This window comes from Arachis hypogaea, chromosome 20 (genome assembly GCF_003086295.3).
Source record: "Arachis hypogaea cultivar Tifrunner chromosome 20, arahy.Tifrunner.gnm2.J5K5, whole genome shotgun sequence".
Lineage (NCBI taxonomy): Eukaryota > Viridiplantae > Streptophyta > Magnoliopsida > Fabales > Fabaceae > Arachis > Arachis hypogaea.
This window is the reverse complement of record NC_092055.1, coordinates 105,617,566-105,640,875: the sequence shown is the minus strand read 5'-3', so window position 1 is coordinate 105,640,875 and position 23,310 is coordinate 105,617,566. Positions and strand designations below refer to the sequence as shown.

Sequence of the window (23,310 nt, the reverse complement as noted above, 5' to 3'; positions counted from 1 at the left end):
TCTGAAATTAAAACTAGAAGTTGCAGAGAAAGTAAAATATACAGAGTGTAGTTCTCCAAAATGACAAAAGCTTTTCTTTTTTTACTAGTTCAAAACTACTCCTATATATACTACTCTTCTGATCTTCTAGTTGGCTCTTCAAGTCTTGGATATGGGCTTTTGGATCTTTAGTTGAAGCAGTTACAGTCTTCAGTGGGCTTAGCTTTGCTTGCAGAGAGAAAGTGAGTCAGGCATGGTAGCAAGTTAGTGAGGACGTTAGTGGTGTTAACGTTAAGTGTGAATTTGGGTTCGAAGACGTTAGTGACAATAACCTTTGTCACTAACATTCCAAACCTTAATTGACTTACGTTAACTTCAACGTTAGTGGCACTAACGTGACCACTAACGTTGGCTTTTGGTCCTTCGCAAACGTTATTGGCATTCACCTTTTCCAATAACGTTGCTTCTTGCTTCTTTTCCCTTCGTTAGTGATCCACGTTAGTGTAACTAACATGGCCCTTAACGTGGGCATGCCCAAGCTTCGAGAGCATCATTGACACTTACCTTTGTCACTAACGCTTCAAACGCCCATTCTTCCCACGTTAGTGTCTCACATTAATTGCATTAACGTGACCACTAACGTGGTGGTGATTCCCATCTCCAACGTTAGTGACAAAGGTGAGTGTCACTAACATTGGCCTATCATTCCTTCCTCCACCTTAGCTTCCACGTTAATATAATTAACGTGGCAACTAACGTGGGCAATATTGGCTTAGTCCAACGTTAGTGACAAAGGTGAGTGTCACTAACGTTGGTGATTCCTTGTTCCTCCCACGTTAGAGTTCACGTTGATGTAATTAACGTGACTCTTAACGTGGCCAAGTGTGCCCTTTTTGGAACGTTAGTGGTATTCACTTTTACCACTAACGTTGGAGCTTCCCTTTTCCTCCACATTAGCTTCCACGTTAATGTAATTAACGTGGGCTATGATGGCTTTCGAAGGCATTATTGGTGATCACTTTTTCCATTAACGTTGCAAGCTAGCTCCCATTCCACGTTAGTGGTCACGTTAGTTAGACTAACGTGGCTACTAACGTGGCTCTTCCTTGCTTCCTTTGTCTTGAAATCAAGCAAATAAAGTGCATCAAAGCTTGGTTCTTAATCATGAGATCATGCATATCCATTTTATCATTCAATTCATGCATAATTCTTATGAAATCATGTCAAGTTCACAATGTTTGCTTGAATCAAGATGTAAGTGAATATTTACCCAAAACTTGCTTGTTTACTAAGAAAATGTATGAAACTACCCTAAAATAGTAAAGAAAAGGTCAGTGAAATTGGCCAAAATGCCCTGGCATCACAACACCAAACTTAAAGCTTGCTTGTCCCTAAGCAAGTAATGAAACATAAGAATGATGAATGAAAGAACAAGAGAAACAAGTTCTTATTATGGACGTAAAGTTCTTGGTTTATGGGGTTTCATGCATAGCAACTTAGGTTCATTCCTTTACTGGTTTCCAGGTCCTCATCATGCTCTTGAATACTTGCTTAATTGCATCCTATGAGATCTTTATTCCTTGATATCCCTTTCTTTTCAAGGTTTATTGCATTCTTAGGCTAAGTGTTCTGTGAGAGGGCGACTCTTTAAAATAAGCTTTCAGCCAACACTCCCGAATCAGTTGGTTCAAGGTGTTAGGTGTTGAAACACCCCTAAGGACCTACTCCCTCAAGTCTCTCTCCCCCATACATGCACATTACAGGCATATGGTTTATTATTTTCTTTTACTTGAGGTCTTGGTGTCCAGCATCTCTTTGGATCACTAAATGTTCTGTAGCAAGGTTGCTCTTGATAGTGAATTTTCAGTTGATAATCCCGGGTTAGTTAACCCAAGTTACCAAGTGATGAAGCACTCCAGAGAACTTATTCATCCAAGCAGATCCTTTGTACAGGAACACCACAGACACATCCCTCAAGATTTAAACCCTTGATGCCTAGCCTTATTTCTTATTATTTTTCTTTCTTTTTCAAACTCTTATTGTCCTTTCTCTTTTTCTTATTGGGGTCTTGTTGTTTAGCTAGTCTCATAGAATGTGCTTCAAGCATGTAATTCAATACAAATGAGTGCCCTCATACCTTATAGGTGATCCAACTTAGCTAATCTATTACCACACCACGAACCATGAGGACTTACTTCATAAGATGAACCCCACTCTGGTTTTTCATAACATTTTTCTTTTATTTAACCTTAAAGAGCATGCATACAATTAAGCAAGGTGAAAGTGAAAACAAGTAACTTGGACCAGCACACATAGAACTAATAACTGAAAATTCTAAAGACAGAATTGAAAATGCCTAAGCTACTATGGAAGCATGTTCTATTTCATACATGATTTTCCTTATTTAAACATTGAAAGAAAGAAAAAATGAAAAGGAACTCCGCCACCTTTTACTCATGAGGGTGTCCATGCTCTCTCTCTTGTTTGTCCTCTTTATGTTCTTCTTGAGTGCTTGAGCCCCCATTTCCCTTGCGCTTTTCGACCAACTTTTTCCAGAAGCCAGCATCTTCCATCTTCTTTTTCAATGTTTCCTTCTGTTGTTTTACCTTCCCTTCCTCTTGTTCTGTTAGATCTTTCTGAACTGTATCATACCTTGGGATCGCAGGGTGCAAGTTATGCATATGCCCAGCCACATAGTTCAACTTGGCTTGAGTGTTTATGTTGAATTCTTCCCTATGTAGTTGCCGTCCTTCATTAAGCACGCTGAACTCGTTGAATGCTTTCATCTGAGCTAGCTGTCGTTGGTTGAGTTCTTGAAGGCGTTTATCTTGACGCTCTTACCTTTCAGTCACTTGATTGATGGCTTGAGTGAGCTGGGAGTGGTGTTCCTGTTGCTGCTCCATTTGTTGTCTCTGCCACTCTCCTTGTTGATTCATCCAATTAGCAAGTAGTTCTTCCTGAAAATCCATCCTTTGGGATTAAAAGTGTAGTTGTTGCTCTTGTCCTTCCATATATCTCCTTGCCAAATCTTTAATGGCTCCTTGAATGTGAACCAGATTGATATTGGTTGGATCGTATTGTTCTTCTTGCTGGTATTCTGTTTGTTGAGGTTCTTCTTGATAATGTTCTTCTTATGATGTTCTTTTCCTTATCTAAGGCCTTCTTTGTTGTTGAGCAGGTGCTACATATGTTATGTGCTAAAGTGTAACTAACCTTCCAGGGTTTATCCAATTTGGATTGCTATCTTCGAAGACCACCTTGGCTTTCATACATAGTCTCAGGATGGTACTAGGGTACAAAAGCCGAACATTCGGATCACTCTTTTTGGCTGCTTCTTGGATTCCCTCAGCTATAATTTCATGTACATTGATATCTCCACCGCTCATAATGCAATGTAACATAGTAGCTCGAGCAATGTTGACCTCAGAATTGTTTGAGGCTAGAAGGATAGATCTTCTCACGAGCTCAAACCATCCCTTGGCTTCCGGGATGAGATCTCCTCTTCTAATGAACCGTGGCCTCTTATCTGAATACCTTTCCCATTCTGATCCTATGACACACATGTCGTTCACAATTTCTTCAAGCTCATCATTGTCGGGGCCATTACTTATTCTTGCTTGATAAATTGGCTTGTCAGAGGGTTGTGATCTCAGATGAAGAATCCTCATTATGGTATTGGGACTGAAATTTACCTCTGTTTCTCTCACATAACTACTGAAGGTAGGGGCCTTGGTGGTATCTTCTCTGGCCATATTGGCATAGAACTCCTTAATGAGATTTGCATTTATCCTTGTGTCTGGGTTCGTGAGCTCTTGCCAACCCCTTTGTTCAATTTTCTCTCTAAATTGCGGGCATTCATCATCGTTGAACTGGAATGTCAATTCTGGCAATATTTTCTTGTGCTTTATCCATTAAAATTGAAGCTCATGGAAGGCGGTCTTGAACCTTCCCTCATCAAAAGGAATGCTTTCCACCGGCGTCTTTCCCTTTCGCCTTTTGGAGCTTGATGATGCCATAAGTGACTTTTGATATGTGAAGGTGTTGAAGGGTATGGATAGGTGATGGAATTTGGCCGGGTTAGGATAGGGTGTAGCTAAAGGAGTGGGTGAGAGTACTTTCGATGGGGTAAGAGGTGTTGAGTTCCGAAAATGAGAAGTATAAAGAAAAGGGAATTGGAATGCAAAGAGGTACGGACTAGGAACCACTTATATAGAAAAGTAGTGAGTAAATGAAAGGTGTGGATTGATGGTGTAGGCTAATAATGAACGAATAGGGTTTAGCATGGGATGGGTACAAGGATCATCACTTTTATGATGGGGTTGGTTCGGTCTCCAAGGGTATTATTCTTCCAATGTTGCATGGCAACATTTCCCAATGCATTCCCTTTGAAGACATGTGTATAGTTCCTTTTTGTGAAGTGGTCGAATTCCCCTCTTCATTTGTCTCATCCTTTCTCTTCAATCCTTCCTTCATTTCCTATACAAGACAAGGGAATAAAATTAATGAATTTGAAAGTTGGCGGCAAAATTAGAAAGTTGAATAACTACTTTTTAAAATTTTATTTTTAACTAACTAAGTGCTATTCATGAATGCAAACCAACTGATTATTTAATTGTCCATGTATGCAACATTGGTGACACCAAACTTAGTTTGTGGCCATGTGGTGTAAAAAAGATTTTTGTTCAAGGCTCTGAGAGTAACACAATATGAATTGCATTTATGTTCTCTTAGTGTGCCTTGAACACCAAACTTGTTGTTCACTATATGTTGCATATAAGGATTCATTTAAGTGTTTGTCAAAGTTGATTTGGAATTCATGAACCTTGCTTTATTAACTACTTTAAACATCCTAAGGAGAAACTGAAAGGATATAAAGCATATAAAACATGGGTTGCCTCCTATGAAGCGCTTCTTTAGCATCATTAGCTTGACGTTTTTCCTTTTTCAGGGTGGTTGGTAATTCTTCAAGTCTTCCCCTCTCGTAGTGAATCTATCTCCGTTGGTTTCATTAAGAATCTCCACATGTTCCAAGGATAGAATTCTACTGATGGTATAGATTTTAGGTAGCTGAGATGGAATGGTGGGTAGCTGAGGTGGAATAACTGGAAAATGGGCAGATATTACTTTATCCCCCGGAGAGAAGTCTTCTGTAGGGATCTTCTTGTTCCTCCATCCCCTTGGTGCCTTCTTCCTTGTTTCTTTTAATGCTCTCCTGCTCCTTGTGGCTTCTTTTCTCAGGGAAATTTTGTTGCTGGTCTCATATGACTCTGGTGGTTTTAGCTCCTCTTGGGTTTCCTTTAGCTGTGGTGGCTTCTGATTGTATTGCTTGTGAACCAAAGGGATTCCTGGTGCACGAAATTGTGATCTCCAGGCTCGAACAAATCCTGGTAATGGCTCCAAAGCTTGGTACTCTGATCTTAATTCATGATTGTCACAACTTCGATACAACTAACCAGCAAGTGCACTGGGTCGTCCAAGTAATACCTTACGTGAGTAAGGGTCGAATCCCACGGAGATTGTTGGTATGAAGCAAGCTATGGTCACCTTGTAAATCTCAGTCAGGCAGATATAAAGTGATAATGGTGTTTTCGAATATTAATTAATAAAATAGGGATAGAGACACTTATGTAATTCATTGATAGGAATTTCAGATAAGTGAATGGAGATGCTTTTCGTTCCTCTGAACCTCTGCTTTCCTGCTATCTTCATCCAGTCAGTCTTACTCCTTTCCATGGCTGGCTTTATGTGATACATCACCACTGTCAATGGCTACTTTCGGTCATCTCTCGGGAAAATGATCCAATGCCCTGTCACGGCACGGCTAATCGTCTGGAGGCATCACCCTTGTCAATGGCTTTATCTTATCCTCTCAGTGAATAATATGCTCACGCACCCTGTCACGGCACGGCTATTCATCTGTCGGTTCTCGATCATGCTGGAATAGGATTTACTATCCTTTTGCGTCTGTCACTAACGCCCTGCAATCGCGAGTTAGGAGCTCGTCACAGTCATTCAATCATTGAATCCTACTCGGAATACCACAGACAAGGTTTAGACTTTCCGGATTCTCTTGAATGCCGCCATCATTCTAGCTTACGCCACGAAGATTCTGGTTAGGAGATCTAAGAGATACTCATTCTAGCTTAATTCATGTAGAACAGAAGTGTTTGTCAGGCACGCGTTCATAAGGGAGAAGGATGATGAGCGTCACACATAATCATCACCTTCATCACGTTCTTGGGTGCGAATGGATATCTTAGAAGCGAAATAAGAAGAATTGAATAGAAAACAGTAGTACTTTGCATTAATCTTTGAGGAACAGCAGAGCTCCACACCTTAATCTATGGAGTGTAGAAACTCTACCGTTGAAAATACATAAGTGAAGGTCCAGGCATGGCCGAGATGGCCAGCCCCCTAAAACGTGATCAAAGGATCATAAGGTAATCCAAAGATCCAAAGATGCCTAATACAATAGTAAAAGGTCCTATTTATAATAAACTAGCTACTAGGGTTTACATGAGTAAGTAATTGATGCATAAATCCACTTTCGGGGCCCACTTGGTGTGTGTTTGGGTTGAGCCTGAGTGTTGCACATGCAGAGGCCATTTGTGGAGTTGAACGCCAGTTTTTGTGCCAGTTTGGGCGTTCAACTCTGGTTTTGGATCCTTTTCTGGCGCTGGACGCCAGATTTGGGCAGAAGGCTGGCGTTGAACGCCAGTTTACGTCATCAATTCTTGGCCAAAGTATGGACTATTATATATTGCTGGAAAGCCCTGGATGTCTACTTTCCAACGCAATTAGAAGCGCGCCATTTCGAGTTCTGTAGCTCCAGAAAATCCACTTTGAGTGCAGGGAGGTCAGAATCCAACAGCATCAGCAGTCCTTTTTCAACCTCTGAATTTGATTTCTGCTCAAGTCCCTCAATTTCAGCCAGAAAATACCTGAAATCACAGAAAAACACATAAACTCATAGTAAAGTCCAGAAATATGAATTTAACACAAAAACTAATGAAAACATCCCTAAAAGTGACTAGATCCTACTAAAAACATACTAAAAACAATGCCAAAAAGCATATAAATTATCCGCTCATCACAACACCAAACTTAAATTGTTGCTTGTCCCCAAGCAACTGAAAATCAAATAGGATAAAAAGAAGAGAATATACTATAAATTCCAAACTATCAATGAAACATAGCTCCAATCATATGAGCGGGACTTATAGCTTTTTGCCTCTTGAATAGTTTTGGCATCTCACTTTATCCATTGAGGTTCAGAATGATTGGCATCTATAGGAACTTCAGATTTCGAATAGTGTTATTGACTCTCCTAGTTCAGTATGATGATTCTTGAACACAGCTTCTTTATGAGTCTTGGCCGTGGCCCTAAGCACTTTGTTTTCCAGTATTACCACCGGATACATAAATGCCACAGACACATAGTTGGGTGAACCTTTTCAGATTGTGACTCAGCTTTGCTAAAGTCCCCAATTAGAGGTGTCCAGGGTTCTTAAGCACACTCTTTTTTTTGCTTTGGACCTTGACTTTAACCGCTCAATCTCAAGTTTTCACTTGACACCTACACGCCACAAGCACATGGTTAGGGACAGCTTGGTTTAGCCGCTTAGACCAGGATTTTATTCCTTTAGGCCCTCCTATCCACTGATGCTCAAAGCCTTGGGATCCTTTTTATTTGCCCTTGCCTTTTGGTTTTAAGGGTTATTGGCTTTTTCTGCTTGCTTTTTCTTTTTCTCTCTTTTTTTTTTCTATTTTTTTTTTCGCCTACTTTTTTTTTTCTTTTTTTTTTCTGCAAGCTTTGTTCTTTGCTGCTTTTTCTTGCTTCAAGAATCATTTTTATGATTTTTCAGATTATCAAATAACATGTCTCCTAGTCATCATTCTTTCAAGAGCCAACATATTTAACATTCTTAAACAACAACTTCAAAAGACATATGCACTGTTCAAGCATACATTCAGAAAACAAGAAGCATTGTCACCACATCAATATAATTAAACGAAGTTCAAGGATAAATTCGAAACTCATGTACTTCTTGTTCTTTTGAATTAAAATATTTTTCATTTAAGAGAGGTGATGGATTCATAGGACATTTATAACTTTAAGACAAAGTTACTAACTACTAATGATCATGTAATGAAGACACAAACATAGATAAGCACATAACATAGAAAACGAAAAACAGAGGAAATAAGAACAAGGAATGAATCCACCTTAGTGATGTCCTTGAGCTCTTCTATGTCTCTTCCTTGTCTTTGCTGCTCCTCCTTCATTGCTTTTAGATCTTCTCTGATTTCATGAAGGATGATGGAGTGCTCTTGATGTTCCACCCTTAGTTGCTTCCAATAATTGTGTGGAAGAAAATGTATCCCTTGAGGTATCTCAGGGATCTCTTGATTTGCAGTCAAATGTTCTACCACTGAGCTATAGAGCCTTGATGGAAGCTTTTGTCTTCCCTTTCCTCTTTCTAGAGGTTTCTCTGGCCTTAGGTGCCATCAATGGTTATGGAAAAAAACAAAAAAGCTATGCTTTTACCACACCAAACTTGGAATGTTGCTCGCCCTCGAGCAAAAGAAGAAAGAATAGAAGAAGAAGAGGATATGGAGGAGATGGATGGAGGTGTGTATTCGGCCATATGGGTGGGATTGGGTGGGAGAGAGATGTTGAATTTTGAAGGTAGTGGTTGTATGGATGTGAGTGGTAAATGGAAAAAAAGATGATCATGAATGGAAAGAGAGATGATGAGGTAGGTGGGGATCCTGTGGGGTCCACAGATCCTGAGATGATCCTGTGGGGTCCACAGATCCTGAGGTGTCAAGGCATTTACATCCCTGCACCAATTTAGGCATGTAAAATGCCCTTGCACACAACTCTGGGCGTTCAGCGCCAGGTTGGTGCCCATTTTGGGCGTTCAACGCCCCTTTGCTGCCATTTCTGGCGTTGAACGCCAGAACCATGCTTGTTCTGGGCGTTCAGCGCCAGGATGCTCCCATTCTGGGCGTTCAGCACCAGAACTATGCTCTGTTCTGGCGTTTGAACGCCAGACAGATGCTCCTCCAGGGTGTGATTTTTCTTCTGCTGTTTTTGATTCCGTTTTCAATTTTTCTATTTATTTTGTGACTCCACATGATCATGAACCTAAGAAAACACGAAAAACAATAAAAATAAGAATTAGATAAACATTGGGTTGCCTCCCAACAAGCGCTTCTTTAATGTCAATAGCTTGACAGTGGGCTCTCATGGAGCCTCACAGATGTGCAGAGCTTTGTTGAGACTCTCCAACACCAAACTTAGAGTTTGGTTGTGGCCTCCCAACACCAAACTTAGAGTTTGACTGTGGGGGCTCTGGTTGACTCTGCTTTGAGAGAAGCTTTTCAAGCTTCCTCTCCATGGTTGCAGAGGGAGATCCTTGAGTTTTGAATACAAGGGAGTTCTCTTTCCAATGAAGGACTATTTCACCTCTATCAACATCAATCACAGCTCTTGCTGTGGCCAGGAAAGGTCTTCCTAGGATGATGGATTCATCCTCTTCCTTTCCAGTATCCAGGACTATGAAATCAGTAGGTATGTAAAGGCCCTCAACCTTTACTAATACATTTTCTACTTGTCCATAAGCCTGTCTTCTTGAGCTGTCTGCCATCTCTAGTGAGATTTTAGCAGCTTGCACCCCATAGATTCCCAGTTTCTCTATTACAGAAAGGGGCATGAGGTTTATTCCTGAACCAAGGTCACACAGAGCCTTAAAGATCATGGTGCCTATGGTACAGGGTATTATGAACTTTCCAGGATCCTGTCTCTTCTGAGGCAATGTCAGTTGATCCAGATCACTTAGTTCATTGATGAACAAGGGAGGTTCAACTTCCCAAGCATCAATGCCAAACAATTTGGCATTCAGCTTCATGATTGCACCAAGAAACTTGGCAGTTTGCTCTTCAGTAACATCCTCATTCTCTTCAGAAGAGGAATACTCATCAGAGCTCATGAAGGGCATAAGGAGGTTCAATGGAATCTCTATGGTCTCTAAATGAGCCTCAGAGTCCTTTGGTTCCTCAGAGGGAAGCTCCTTATTGATCACTGGACGTCCCAGGAGGTCTTCCTCCTTGGGATTCACATCCTCTCCTCTCCTCACAGGTTCGGCCATGGCGCTTATGTCAATGGCCTTGCACTCTCCTTTTGGGTTCTCTTCTGTATTGCTTGGGAGAGTACTAGGAGGGATTTCAGTGATCCTTTTACTCAGCTGGCCCACTTATGCTTCCAGATTTCTAATGGAAGACCTTGTTTCATTCATGAAACTTACAGTGGCCTTAGATAGATCAGAGACTAGATTTGCTAAATTAGAAGCATTTTGTTCAGAGTTCTCTGTCTGTTGCTGAGTTGATGATGGAAAAGGCTTGCTGTTGCTAAACCTGTTTCTTCCATCATTGTTAAAGCCTTGTTGAGGCTTTTGATCCTTCCATGAGAAATTTGGATGATTTCTCCATGTTGAGTTATAGGTGTTTCCATAAGGTTCACCTAAGTAATTTACCTCTGCTATTGCAGGGTTCTCAGGATCATAAGCTTCTTCTTCAGGAGAAGCCTCTTGAGTACTGTTGGATGCAGCTTGCATTCCATGCAGACTCTGAGGGATCATATTGACTTGCTGAGTCAATATTTTATTCTGAGCCAATATGGCATTCAGAGTATCAACCTCAAGAACTCCCTTCTTCATAGGCGTCCCATTATTCACAGGATTCCTTTCAGAAGTGTACATGAACTGGTTATTAGCAACCATGTCAATGAGTTCTTGAGCTTCTGCAGGCGTTTTCTTTAGGTGAATGGATCCACCTGCAGAAGTGTCCAGTGACATCTTTGATAGCTCAGATAAACCATCATAGAATATATCCAGGATGGTCCATTCTGAAAGCATGTCAGAAGGACACTTTTTGGTCAACTGTTTGTATCTTTCCCAAGCATCATAGAGAGATTCACCTTCTTTCTGTCTGAAGGTTTGAACATCAGCTCTAAGCTTGCTCAGCTTTTGAGGAGGAAAGTACTTGGCTAAGAAAGCCGTGACCAGCTTATCCCAAGAGTTCAAGCTGTCTTTGGGTTGAGAATCCAACCATAATCTAGCTCTGTCTCTTACAGCAAAAGGGAAAAGCATGAGCCTGTAGACTTCAGGATCTACTCCATTAGTCTTTACAGTATCACATATCTGCAAGAATTCAGTTAAGAACTGAAAAGGATCTTCAGATGGAAGTCCATGAAACTTGCAGTTCTGCTGCATCAGAGAAACTAATTGAGGTTTCAGCTCAAAGTTGTTTGCTCCAATGGCAGGAATGGAGATGCTTCTTCCATGTAAATTGGAATTAGGTGCAGTAAAGTCACCAAGCATCTTCCTTACATTATTATTATTTTCGGCTGCCATCTCCTCTGCCTGTTCGAAAATTTCTGAAAGGTTATCTCTGGATTGTTGTATTTTAGCTTCTCTTAATTTTCTCTTCAGAGTCCTTTCAGGTTCTGGATCTGCTTCCACAAGAATGTTCTTATCCTTGCTCCTGCTCATATGACAAAGAAGAGGGCACAGAAAAATAATAATAATAATAGAGATTCTCTTTACCACAGTATAGAGGTTCCCTTATGTAAGTGGAAGAAGAGGGGGAGACAAAGAATGTAATGTAAAGGAAGAAGCACAACTGTACGAATGGAAGAGATGTGAGATGAGATGTTAGGATATGAATGAATAAATAGAGTAAGATGGGGGAGGGAAATTTTTCGAAAATTATTTTGAAAAAGAGTTAGTGATTTTTGAAAATAGTTTTTGAAAAATGTTTAGTAATTTTTTTCGAAAATTTTTTTGAAATCAAAAATAAAAATTAAAAATAATTAGTTAATTAAAAAGAAATTTTGAAAAAGGGGGAAGATATTTTCGAAAATAGAGAGAGAGAGAGTTAGTTAGGTAGTTTTGAAAAAGTTAAGAAACAAACAAAAAGTTAGTTAGTTAGTTGAAACAAATTTTGAAAAAGATAAGAAGTTAGGAGGTTAGAAAAGATATTTTGAAAAGATATTTTTGAAAAAGATAAGATGAGAAGATATTTTTGAAAAGATATGATAGAAATTAGTTTTTGAAAAAGATTTGATTTTTAAAATCACAATTAATGACTTGATTCATAAGAAATCACAAGATATGATTCTAGAACTCAAAGTTTGAATCTTTCTTAACAAGCAAGTAACAAACTTCAAATTTTTGAATCAAAACATTAATTGATTATGTTATTTTCGAAAATTTGTTATAAAAATAAGAAAAAGATTTTTGAAAAATATTTTTGGAATTTTCGAAAATAATTAAGAATTTTGAAAAAGATTTGATTTTTGAAAAAGATTTTGAAAAAGATAAGATTTTCAAATTGAAAATTTGATTTGACTCATGAAAAACAATTTGATTTTAAAAATTTTTGAAAAAGTCAATCCAAATTTTCGAATTTGATGAGAGAAAAAAAGAAAGATATTTTTTTGATTTTTGAAATTTTTATGAAAAACATGAAAATTATGCAATGCATGAAATTTTTAGATCAAAACAATGAATGCATGCATGAATGATATGAATGTCAAGATGAACACCAAGAACACTATGAATGTCAAGATGAACATCAAGAACATAATTTTGAAAAATTTTTAATGCAAAGAAAACATGCAAGACACCAAACTTAGAATTCTTTAATGCTTAGACACTAAGAATTCAAGAATGCATATGAAAAACATGATAAGACACAAAACAAAAAATCATCAAGATCAAACAAGAAGACTTACCAAGAACAACTTGAAGATCATGAAGAACACTATGAATGCATGATATTTTCGAAAAAATGCAAGATGCATATGCAAGTGATACCAAACTTATAATGTGACTCAAGACTCAAACAAGAAACAGAAAAATATTTTTGATTTTTATGATTTTCTAAATTTTTTTTTTTGGATTTTTTTTTCGAAAATTATATGAAAAAGGAAAAATGAGGATTCCAAAATTTTTAATATGAATTCCAGGAATCTTGCCATGTTAGTCTAAAGCTTCAGTCCAGGAATTAGACATGGCTCACTAGCCAGCCAAGCCTTCAAAGAAAGCTCCAGTCCAAAACACTAGACATGGCCAATGGCCAGCCAAGCTTCAGCATGTAACACCAGAGTATATTGCTCTTGATAATAAATTGCTGCTCATCATTTTTCAAGTATGTAACTTGCCTCTGATGGTTTGGAAGTCTCAGTCCAAAAGAATTTAGACAAGGCTTTACAGCCAGCCAGGCTTCACATGCTTCATGAAATACTAGAATTCATTCTTAAAAATCTTGAATAAAATTTTTGAAAACATTTTTATTTTTTTTTTCGAAAACAGGTGAAAAGATTTTGAAAATATTTTTGAAAAATTTTTGAAAAGAAAATAAAAAGAAAATTACCTAATCTGAGCAACAAGATGGACCGTCAGTTGTCCAAACTCAAACAATCCCCGGCAACGGCGCCAAAAACTTGGTGCTGTTGCCGGATCAAAAGGGAATCTGGCACTGATGTTACCGGACCAAAAGCTTGCCGAAAACTCAAAACAATCCCCGGCAACGGCGCCAAAAACTTGGTGCACGAAATTGTGATCTCCAGGCTCGAACAAATCCTGGTAATGGCTCCATAGCTTGGTGCTCTGATCTTAATTCATGATTGTCACAACTTCGATACAACTAACCAGCAAGTGCACTGGGTCGTCCAAGTAATACCTTACGTGAGTAAGGGTCGAATCCCACGGAGATTGTTGGTATGAAGCAAGCTATGGTCACCTTGTAAATCTCAGTCAGGCAGATATAAAGTGATAATGGTGTTTTCGAATATTAATTAATAAAATAGGGATAGAGACACTTATGTAATTCATTGATAGGAATTTCAGATAAGTGAATGGAGATGCTTTTCGTTCCTCTGAACCTCTGCTTTCCTGCTATCTTCATCCAGTCAGTCTTACTCCTTTCCATGGCTGGCTTTATGTGATACATCACCACTGTCAATGGCTACTTTCGGTCATCTCTCGGGAAAATGATCCAATGCCCTGTCACGGCACGGCTAATCGTCTGGAGGCATCACCCTTGTCAATGGCTTCATCTTATCCTCTCAGTGAATAATATGCTCACGCACCCTGTCACGGCACGACTATTCATCTGTCGGTTCTCGATCATGCTGGAATAGGATTTACTATCCTTTTGCGTCTGTCACTAACGCCCTGCAATCGCGAGTTAGGAGCTCGTCACAGTCATTCAATCATTGAATCCTACTCGGAATACCACATACAAGGTTTAGACTTTCCGGATTCTCTTGAATGCCGCCATCATTCTAGCTTACGCCACGAAGATTCTGGTTAGGAGATCTAAGAGATACTCATTCTAGCTTAATTCATGTAGAACAGAAGTGTTTGTCAGGCACGCGTTCATAAGGGAGAAGGATGATGAGCGTCACACATAATCATCACCTTCATCACGTTCTTGGGTGCGAATGGATATCTTAGAAGCGAAATAAGAAGAATTGAATAGAAAACAGTAGTACTTTGCATTAATCTTTGAGGAACAGCAGAGCTCCACACCTTAATCTATGGAGTGTAGAAACTCTACCGTTGAAAATACATAAGTGAAGGTCCAGGCATGGCCGAGATGGCCAGCCCCCTAAAACGTGATCAAAGGATCATAAGGTAATCCAAAGATCCAAAGATGCCTAATACAATAGTAAAAGGTCCTATTTATAATAAACTAGCTACTAGGGTTTACATGAGTAAGTAATTGATGCATAAATCCACTTTCGGGGCCCACTTGGTGTGTGTTTGGGTTGAGCCTGAGTGTTGCACATGCAGAGGCCATTTGTGGAGTTGAACGCCAGTTTTTGTGCCAGTTTGGGCGTTCAACTCTGGTTTTGGATCCTTTTCTGGCGCTGGACGCCAGATTTGGGCAGAAGGCTGGCGTTGAACGCCAGTTTACGTCGTCAATTCTTGGCCAAAGTATGGACTATTATATATTTCTGGAAAGCCCTGGATGTCTACTTTCCAACGCAATTAGAAGCGCGCCATTTCGAGTTCTGTAGCTCCAGAAAATCCACTTTGAGTGCAGGGAGGTCAGAATCCAACAGCATCAGCAGTCCTTTTTCAACCTCTGAATCTGATTTCTGCTCAAGTCCCTCAATTTCAGCCAGAAAATACCTGAAATCATAGAAAAACACATAAACTCATAGTAAAGTCCAGAAATGTGAATTTAACACAAAAACTAATGAAAACATCCCTAAAAGTGACTAGATCCTACTAAAAACATACTAAAAACAATGCCAAAAAGCGTATAAATTATCCGCTCATCAATTCCCAGGGTTATTGTTTGTGCTTTAGTGCTTGTCTCTTCCACCAGTGCCTTATTATGATCCTCCTTTGATTCCTTGTTTTCTTGATCTGCTTCTTGTAAGGGTTTGAAGACTTTGAAGGTAAGTTGTTCATCATGTATCCTCAGTATTAGCTCTCCTCGCTCCACATCTATAAGTGCTCTGGCTGTAGCTAGGAATGGTCTTCCCAATATGATTGGATGGAGGTAACTCTCTTCCATTTCCAATATGACAAAGTCTATGGGAAGGAAGTAGTTCCCAACCTTTACCAACACGTTTTCAACCACTCCTACTGCTTGTTTTTGAGTTTTGTCAGCCAGCCTGATGACTACGTCTATGGGCGTTAGCTCATTGATCTGCAACTTCTTCATGAGGGATAGAGGCATTAAATTAATGCTTGCTCCCAGATCACAGAGTTCCTTATCAATCACTGTTTCTCCTATGGCACAGGGGATGTGAAAACTCCCTGGATCCTTCCTTTTTGTAGGTAACTCTGGTTGAATGAGAGCACTGCACTCCTTATTCATCACTATTGTTTGCCCTCCTTTGAGTGAGCTTTTTCTGGTCAGTAGCTCCTTCATACACTTAATGTATGAGGGCATCTATTGGAGAGCCTTGATGAATGGTATGTTTACATGGAGAGATGCAAACATGTCGAGGAACTTTGAGTATATTCTCTTTTCTATACCACCCTTGAGTCTTTGGGGAAAAGGTGTATAGAGGTTCAGAATCTCCTTCTGTGTAGTTTTGGTTTCTTGGTTACTCTCTTTTTGTTTATCTGCTGAAGTATCTCCAGAGTGTTCTAAGGGTTTGTTCAGCTCTTCCTCAGTCCCCTTATCACTTATAGTGACCATCTTGCATTCTTCCCATCTCACTTTCTTTGCTTCACCTCTCAGGTTTTTCTCTGTGTCACTTGGGAAGCTATCAATAGGTTTGGGAATCTTCTCAGAGAGGTATCCCACTTGAAATTCTAGCCTCTTGATGGTGTCTCTCTGGTTTTTTATATTGGCTCGCACCTCCTCCTTGAACACCTTGTTGTCTTGGATTTCCTTGCATATGCCTTCAAGTAGAGTCTCAATCCTTGAGAGTCTATCTTCGGATGATGGTGAGTTGAGATTGGAGGGATGAGAAGGGCCATTTTGGTTTTGATATGGATGTTGAGAGGTATTATTAGGTGGGTGCTGATATAATCTCTGTGTGGAATGTTGGTGAGCTACATTGTTGTTGGGGTTGTGACGTCTCTGATCTTGGCCATGACCTTGTTGATTTCCCCACCCAAAGTTTGGGTGGTTCTTCTAACCAGGATTATAAGTTTTAGAGTATGGATCATGGGTCTGCCTGGTGAATTTCCAATGTAGTTGGCTTGTTCCTGGTCACCCTCATCCTCTGCATTCACTCCTTCTTGGGCTGCTGATGAGGTGGTGACTACTGCCACCTGGTTCCTTTCCATCTTCTTGGTAAGGTCAACCAGCTGCTTGGTGATCATCTTGTTTTGCGCCAGTAGCGCGTCCATGTTGTTCAGCTCCATCACTCATCTAGTATTGCCCCTTTCAGAAGCATAGAAGTAATCATTCTCAGCTACAGTCTCAATGACATCTATGGCTTCTTCAATGGTCTTCTTCTTGTTCAGAGATCCCCCAGATGAGTGGTCTACTGCCTTCTTTGATTCGTAAGAAAGACCCTCATAGAAAATATGTAACTGCACCCATTCCTTGAACATGTCTGGTGGGCACCTTCTTGTCAAGTCCTTAAACCTCTCCCATGCTTCATAGAGAGTTTCACCATCTTGTTTCTTGAAGGTTTGTACCTCAGCTCTCAACCTGTTAATTCTTTGAGGAGGGTATAATCTCGCCAAAAATTTGTTCACCACCTCTTCCTAGGTTGTCAGACTCTCCTTTGGGAAGGATTCCAGCCATTTAGCTACTTTATCCTTGAGTGAGAATGGAAACAAAAGTAGTCTATAAGTGTCAGAATGAACACCATTAGACTTCACAGTATCACATATCCTTAGAAAAGTGGTGAGATATTGATTGGGGTCTTCTTGGGCACTTCCTCCAAATGCACAGTTGTTCTGGACTAGGGTGATGAGCTGGGGCTTTAGTTCAAAGTTATTGGCATGTATGGTTGGCTTTTGGATGCTACTTCCACAGTTTCCTGGGTTTGGATTGATATAAGAGCCTAGAACTCTTCTCTTTTGCCCAGCATGATTCACTGGACCTTCTCTGCCATGGTTGTGAGCTTCTTCTTCATGGTGGTTTTCCGTATTCTCCTCCATGTCTGGTTCAAAGTACTCTTCCTCCTCCTCAGCACCAACGACTATCTTTCCTCTTGCTTCCCTCCTTAATCTAAGGAAGGTCCTCTCAGGTTCGGAATCAAAGGAAGTTGAAGCCTCGCTTCTTCTACCTGTCATACAACCAACATGGCAAAAAGCAAGAGAGAAATTGAATGGAGAAATTACTCTTGTTAGAAATTCTGTTAGTGTGAGTGGTGCAATATATCAAACAGTTAGTGGGTTGGTTAACTGACTTGTAATTAATGACGAAAAACACAACAAATTGGTGAGGGTTAAAGAGGAGAAAATAAGTAAAACTGAAAGTAAATCACTCAAATGGAATTAAAACAAAACAAAAGAAAAAATACTCAATCTAGTTATCCTCCAACTTAATCATTGTCGATACAAAAGCAATTCCCGGCAACGGCGCCATAAACTTGATGCACGGAAACTTGTCTCTCAACAAAATTTTCTTCGGCAAGTATACCGAATTGTCGTCAAGTAAAAACTCACAATAGAGTGAGGTTGAATCCCACAGGGATTGATTGGTCAAGCAACTTTAATTAGAGAAATGTTCTAGTTGAGCGAAGCAGAAATTTGAGTTGTGTAATTGCAGGAAATTAGATGGCGGGAAAGTAAATAGCAGAAATTGTAAATGTTGGAAATAAATGGCAAAATGTAAAGGGCGGAAAGTAAACTGCAGAATCTTAAATGGGGATTTGGGAAGATGAGCATAAAAGTAAATGGCAGATAATAAAGAGAATGGGTAAGATCAGAAATGGGGGATTCGTTGGGCTCAGGAGATGTTGTATTCTCTGGATCAAGTTCATTCTCATCTCTTCCTCAATCAATGCATTCATTGATCTTCTTGGCAATCTTAAGTGATTGGATTCCAATTCCTTGGCAACCCAATGTCTCTAAACTTAAACAATTGCCCAATTCCTTGATTTAATTGCTCATGAGAAGAGATGAAGTATGGTCACTGATTATACCACATGCATTCCCAAATCAAAGTATTGGTAGGATTATATGTCACTATATCCATCCAAATCCCAATTTGGTCCAACATGAGAAAGCATTTCTAGCATGATCTCTTCATTTGTCTTCCAAGGTTCCGAAGAGATCTAAGTATGAATAGCTTCTTTTCCAAGACAACTACCCAATTGGATGAAGATTGAAAGCTTTCTAGTAAAATCAAGAGAAAAAGAAGAAGAAGAATAATGAAAACTATTATTGATCCATCAAATTACAACAGAGCTCCCTAACCCAATGAAAGGGGTTTAGTTGTTCATAGCTCTGGGAATGGAAAGCAAAAATGAAAAGTGCATTCTAAAATTAAAACTAGAAGTTGCAGAGAAAGTAAAATATACAGAGTGTAGTTCTCCAAAATGCCAAAAGCTTTTCTTTTTTTACTAGTTCAAAACTACTCCTATATATACTACTCTTCTGATCTTCTAGTTGGCTCTTCAAGTCTTGGATATGGGCTTTTGGATCTTTAGTTGAAGCAGTTACAGTCTTCAGTGGGCTTAGCTTTGCTTGCAGAGAGAAAGTGAGTCAGGCATGGTAGCAAGTTAGTTAGGACGTTAGTGGTGTTAACGTTAAGTGTGAATTTGGGTTCGAAGATGTTAGGGACGATAACCTCTTTCATTAACGTTCCAAACCTTAATTGACTTACGTTAACTTCAACGTTAGTGGCACTGGTATGCAAAATTGTGATCATCAACAATGGCGCCAAAGGACTTGGAGCTCTTAAACGTGAATCACACTTTGTCACAATTTCGCACAACTAACCAGCAAGTGCACTGGGTCGTCCAAGTAATAAACTTTACGTGAGTAAGGGTCGATCCTACGGAGACTGTCGGCTTAAAGCAAGCTATGGTCACCTTGTAAATCTCAGTCAGGAGAATTCAGATGGTGATGGAGAATTGATAATTAAAAGATAAATAAAACATAAAATAAAGATAAAGATACTTATGTAATTCTTTGGTTGGAATTTCAGATAAGCGTATGAAGATGCTTTGTTCCTCCTAAACCTCTGCTTTCCTATTGCCTTCTTCCAATCATTCATACTCCTTTCTATGGCAAGCTTTATGTTGGGCATCACCGTTGTCAATGGCTACTTCCCGTCCTCTCAGTGAAAACGTTCCAAATGCGCTATCACCGCACGGCTAATCATCTGTCGGTTCTCGATCATGTCGGAATAGGATCCATTGATCCTTTTGCGTCTGTCACACGCCCCACAATCGCGAGTTTGAAGCTCGTCACAGTCATCCCTTCCCAGATCCTACTCGGAATACCACTAACAAGGTTTAGACTTTCCGGATCTCAGGAATGGCTGCCAATAATTCTAGCCTATACCACGAAAGTTCCAATCTTAGATTAGAAACCCAAGAGATACGCATTCAAGCCATTGCTAGTAGAACAGAGGTGGTTGTCAGGAACATGTTCATAGGTGAGAATGATGATGAGTGTCACAGATCATCACATTCATCAAGTTGAAGAACGAATGAATATTTTGGAGAAGAAATAGACTTGAGTTGAATAGAAAAACAATAGTACTTTGTATTAATTCATGAAGAACAGCAGAGCTCCACATCTTAATCTATGGTGTGTAGAAACTCCACCGTTGAAAATACATAAGAACAAGGTCTAGGCATGGCCGTGAGGCCAGCCCCCAAACGTGAAAAGGTCTATCCAAGTATGAAAAGTATCAAAATACAATAGCAAAATGTCCTATTTATAGAAAACTAGTAGCCTAGGGTTACAGAAATAAGTAATTAATGCAGAAATCTTCTTCCGGGCCCACTTGGTGTGTGCTTGGACTGAGCATTGAAGCTTCCATGTGTAGAGACTTTTCTTGGAGTTAAACGCCAGCTTTTGTGCCAGTTTGGGCGTTTAACTCCAGCTTTTGTGCCAGTTTTGGAGTTAAACGCTAGAATTCCTGAGCTGACTTGGAACGCCTGTTTGGGCCATCAAATCTCGGGAAAAGTATGGAATATTATATATTGCTGGAAAGCCCAGGATGTCTACTTTCCAACGCAATTAAGGGCGCTCCAATTGGGCTTCTGTAGCTCCAGAAAAGCCACTTTGAGTGCAGGGAGGTCAGAATCCAACAGCATCTGTAGTCCTTTTTCATCAGATTTTTGCTCAGGTCCCTCAATTTCAGCCAGAAAATACCTGAAATCACAGAAAAATACACAAACTCACAGTAAAGTCCAGAAAAGTGATTTTTAAATAAAAACTAATAAAAATATAATAAAAACTAATTAAAATATACTAAAAATATACTAAAAACAATGCCAAAAAGCGTATAAATTATCCACTCATCACAACACCAAACTTAAATTGTTGCTTGTCCCCAAGCAACTGCAAATCAAATAGGATAAAAAGAAGATAATATACAATGAATTCCAAAAACATCTATGAAGATCAGTATTAATTGGATGAGCGGGGCTTTTAGCTTTTTGCTTCTGAACAGTTTTGGCATCTCACTTTATTCCTTGAAGTTCAGAATGATTGGCATCTATAGGAACTCAGAATCCAGATAGTGTTATTGATTCTCCTAGTTAAGTATGTTGATTCTTGAACACAGCTACTTCATGAGTCTTGGCCGTGGCCCTAAGCACTTTGTTTTCCAGTATTACCACCGAATACATAAATGCCACAGACACATAACTGGGTGAACCTTTTCAGATTGTGACTCAGCTTTGCTAGAGTCCCTAATTAGAGGTGTCCAGGGTTCTTAAGCACACTCTTCTCTTTGCTTTAGACCTCGACTTTAACCGCTCAGTCTCAAGTTTTCACTTGACACCTTGTGGCCACAAGCACATGGTTAGGGACAGCTTGGTTGAGCCGCTTAGGCCAGGATTTTATTCCTGTGGGCCCTCCTATCCACTGATGCTCAAAGCCTTGGATCCTTTTTATCACCCTTGCCTTTTGGTTTAAAGGGGTATTGGCTTTTTCTGCTTGCTTTTCTTTTTCTTTCTTCTTTTTTTTTTGCATATATCCTTTTTCTGCAAGCTTTTCACTGCTTTTTCTTGCTTCAAGAATCAATTTTATGATTTTTTGGATGATCAAATAACATTTCTCCTTTTCCCATCATTCTTTCAAGAGCCAACAATTTTAACATTCTTTAAACAACAAATTCAAAAATATGCACTGTTCAAGCATTCATTCAGAAAAATAATAGTATTGCCACCACATCAAAATAATTAAACTGTTTTAAAATTTGAAATTCATGCACTTCTTTTTCTTTTTCAATTAAAAACATTTTTCATTTAAGAAAGGTGATGGATTCATTTTCATAGCTTTAAGGCATAGACACTTAGACACTAATGATCATGTAATAAAGACACAAACATAAATAACATAAGCATAAAAATTCGAAAAATAGGAAAATAAAGAACAAGGAAATTAAATAACGGGTCCACCTTAGTGATGGCGGCTTGTTCTTCGTCTTGAAGATCTTATAGAGTGCTTGAGCTCCTCAATGTCTCTTCCTTGCCTTTGTTGCTCCTCTCTCATGGTTCTTTTGTCTTCCCTAATTTCATGGAGGAGGATGGAATGCTCTTCGTGCTCCACCCTTAGTTGTCCCATGTTGGAACTCAATTCTCCTAGGGAGGTGTTGATTTGCTCCCAATAGTTTTGTGGAGGAAAATGCATCCCTTGAGGCATCTCAGGTATTTCATGAGGAGTTTCCTCATGCTCTTGGTGAGGTTCTCTCACTTGCTCCATCCTTTTCTTAGTGATGGGTGGTGCACGAATTGTGAATCACACTTTTCACAACTCGTACCACTAACCAGCAAGTGCACTGGGTCGTCCAAGTAATACCTTACGTGAGTAAGGGTCGAATCCCACGGAGATTGTTGGTTTGAAGCAATCTATGGTTATCTTGCAATTCTTAGTCAGGAAGTCAATTTTATTTATCAGTTGAATTGTGAATAAATAAGAGAGTATGGGTTAAAGGTTACTTGTTATGCAGTAATGGAGAATATGTTGGAGTTTTGGAGATGCTTTGTCTTCTGAATCTCTGCTTTCCTCTGTCATCTGATTCATGCACGCACGTCCTTCTATGGCAAGCTATGTGTAGGTGGATCACCGTTGTCAATGGCTACCATCCATTCTTCCAGTGAAAAGGGTCCAGGTGCGCTGTCACCGCACGGCTAATCATCTGCAGGTTCTCAGTTGTACCGGAATAGGATTTACTATCCTTTTGCGTCTATCACTACGCCCAGCACTCGTGAGTTTGAAGTTCGTCACAGTCATCCAATCCCAGAATCCTACTCGGAATACCACAGACAAGGTTTAGACTTTCCGGATTCTCATGAATGCCGCCATCAATCTAGCTTATACCACGGAGATTCTGATTAAGGAATCTAAGAGATATTCATTCAATCTGATATAGAACGGAGGTGATTGTCAGACACACGTTCATGGATTGAGGAAGGTGATGAGTGTCACTGATCATCACCTTCTCCATAGTTAGGCGCGAATGGATATCTTAGATAGAACACGCATGTTTGAATGGAAAACAAAAATACTTGCATTAATTCATCGAGACACAGCAGAGCTCCTCACCCCCAACAATGGAGTTTAGAGACTCATGCCGTCAAAGAGTACAAAGTTCAGATCTAAAATGTCATGAGATACAAAATAAGTCTCTAAAAGTTGTTTAAATACTAAA

General features: G+C 39.6%; 1 non-coding gene across 1 annotated transcript; it reads left to right on the top strand.

Moving 5' to 3' along the window:
- Positions 1 to 17,073: 17,073 nt before the first annotated feature.
- On the top strand, positions 17,074 to 17,177 carry LOC112788329 (small nucleolar RNA R71). The gene has a single exon (XR_003195697.1). It is a non-coding gene; the product is annotated as a small nucleolar RNA R71 (small nucleolar RNA).
- Positions 17,178 to 23,310: the final 6,133 nt, after the last annotated feature.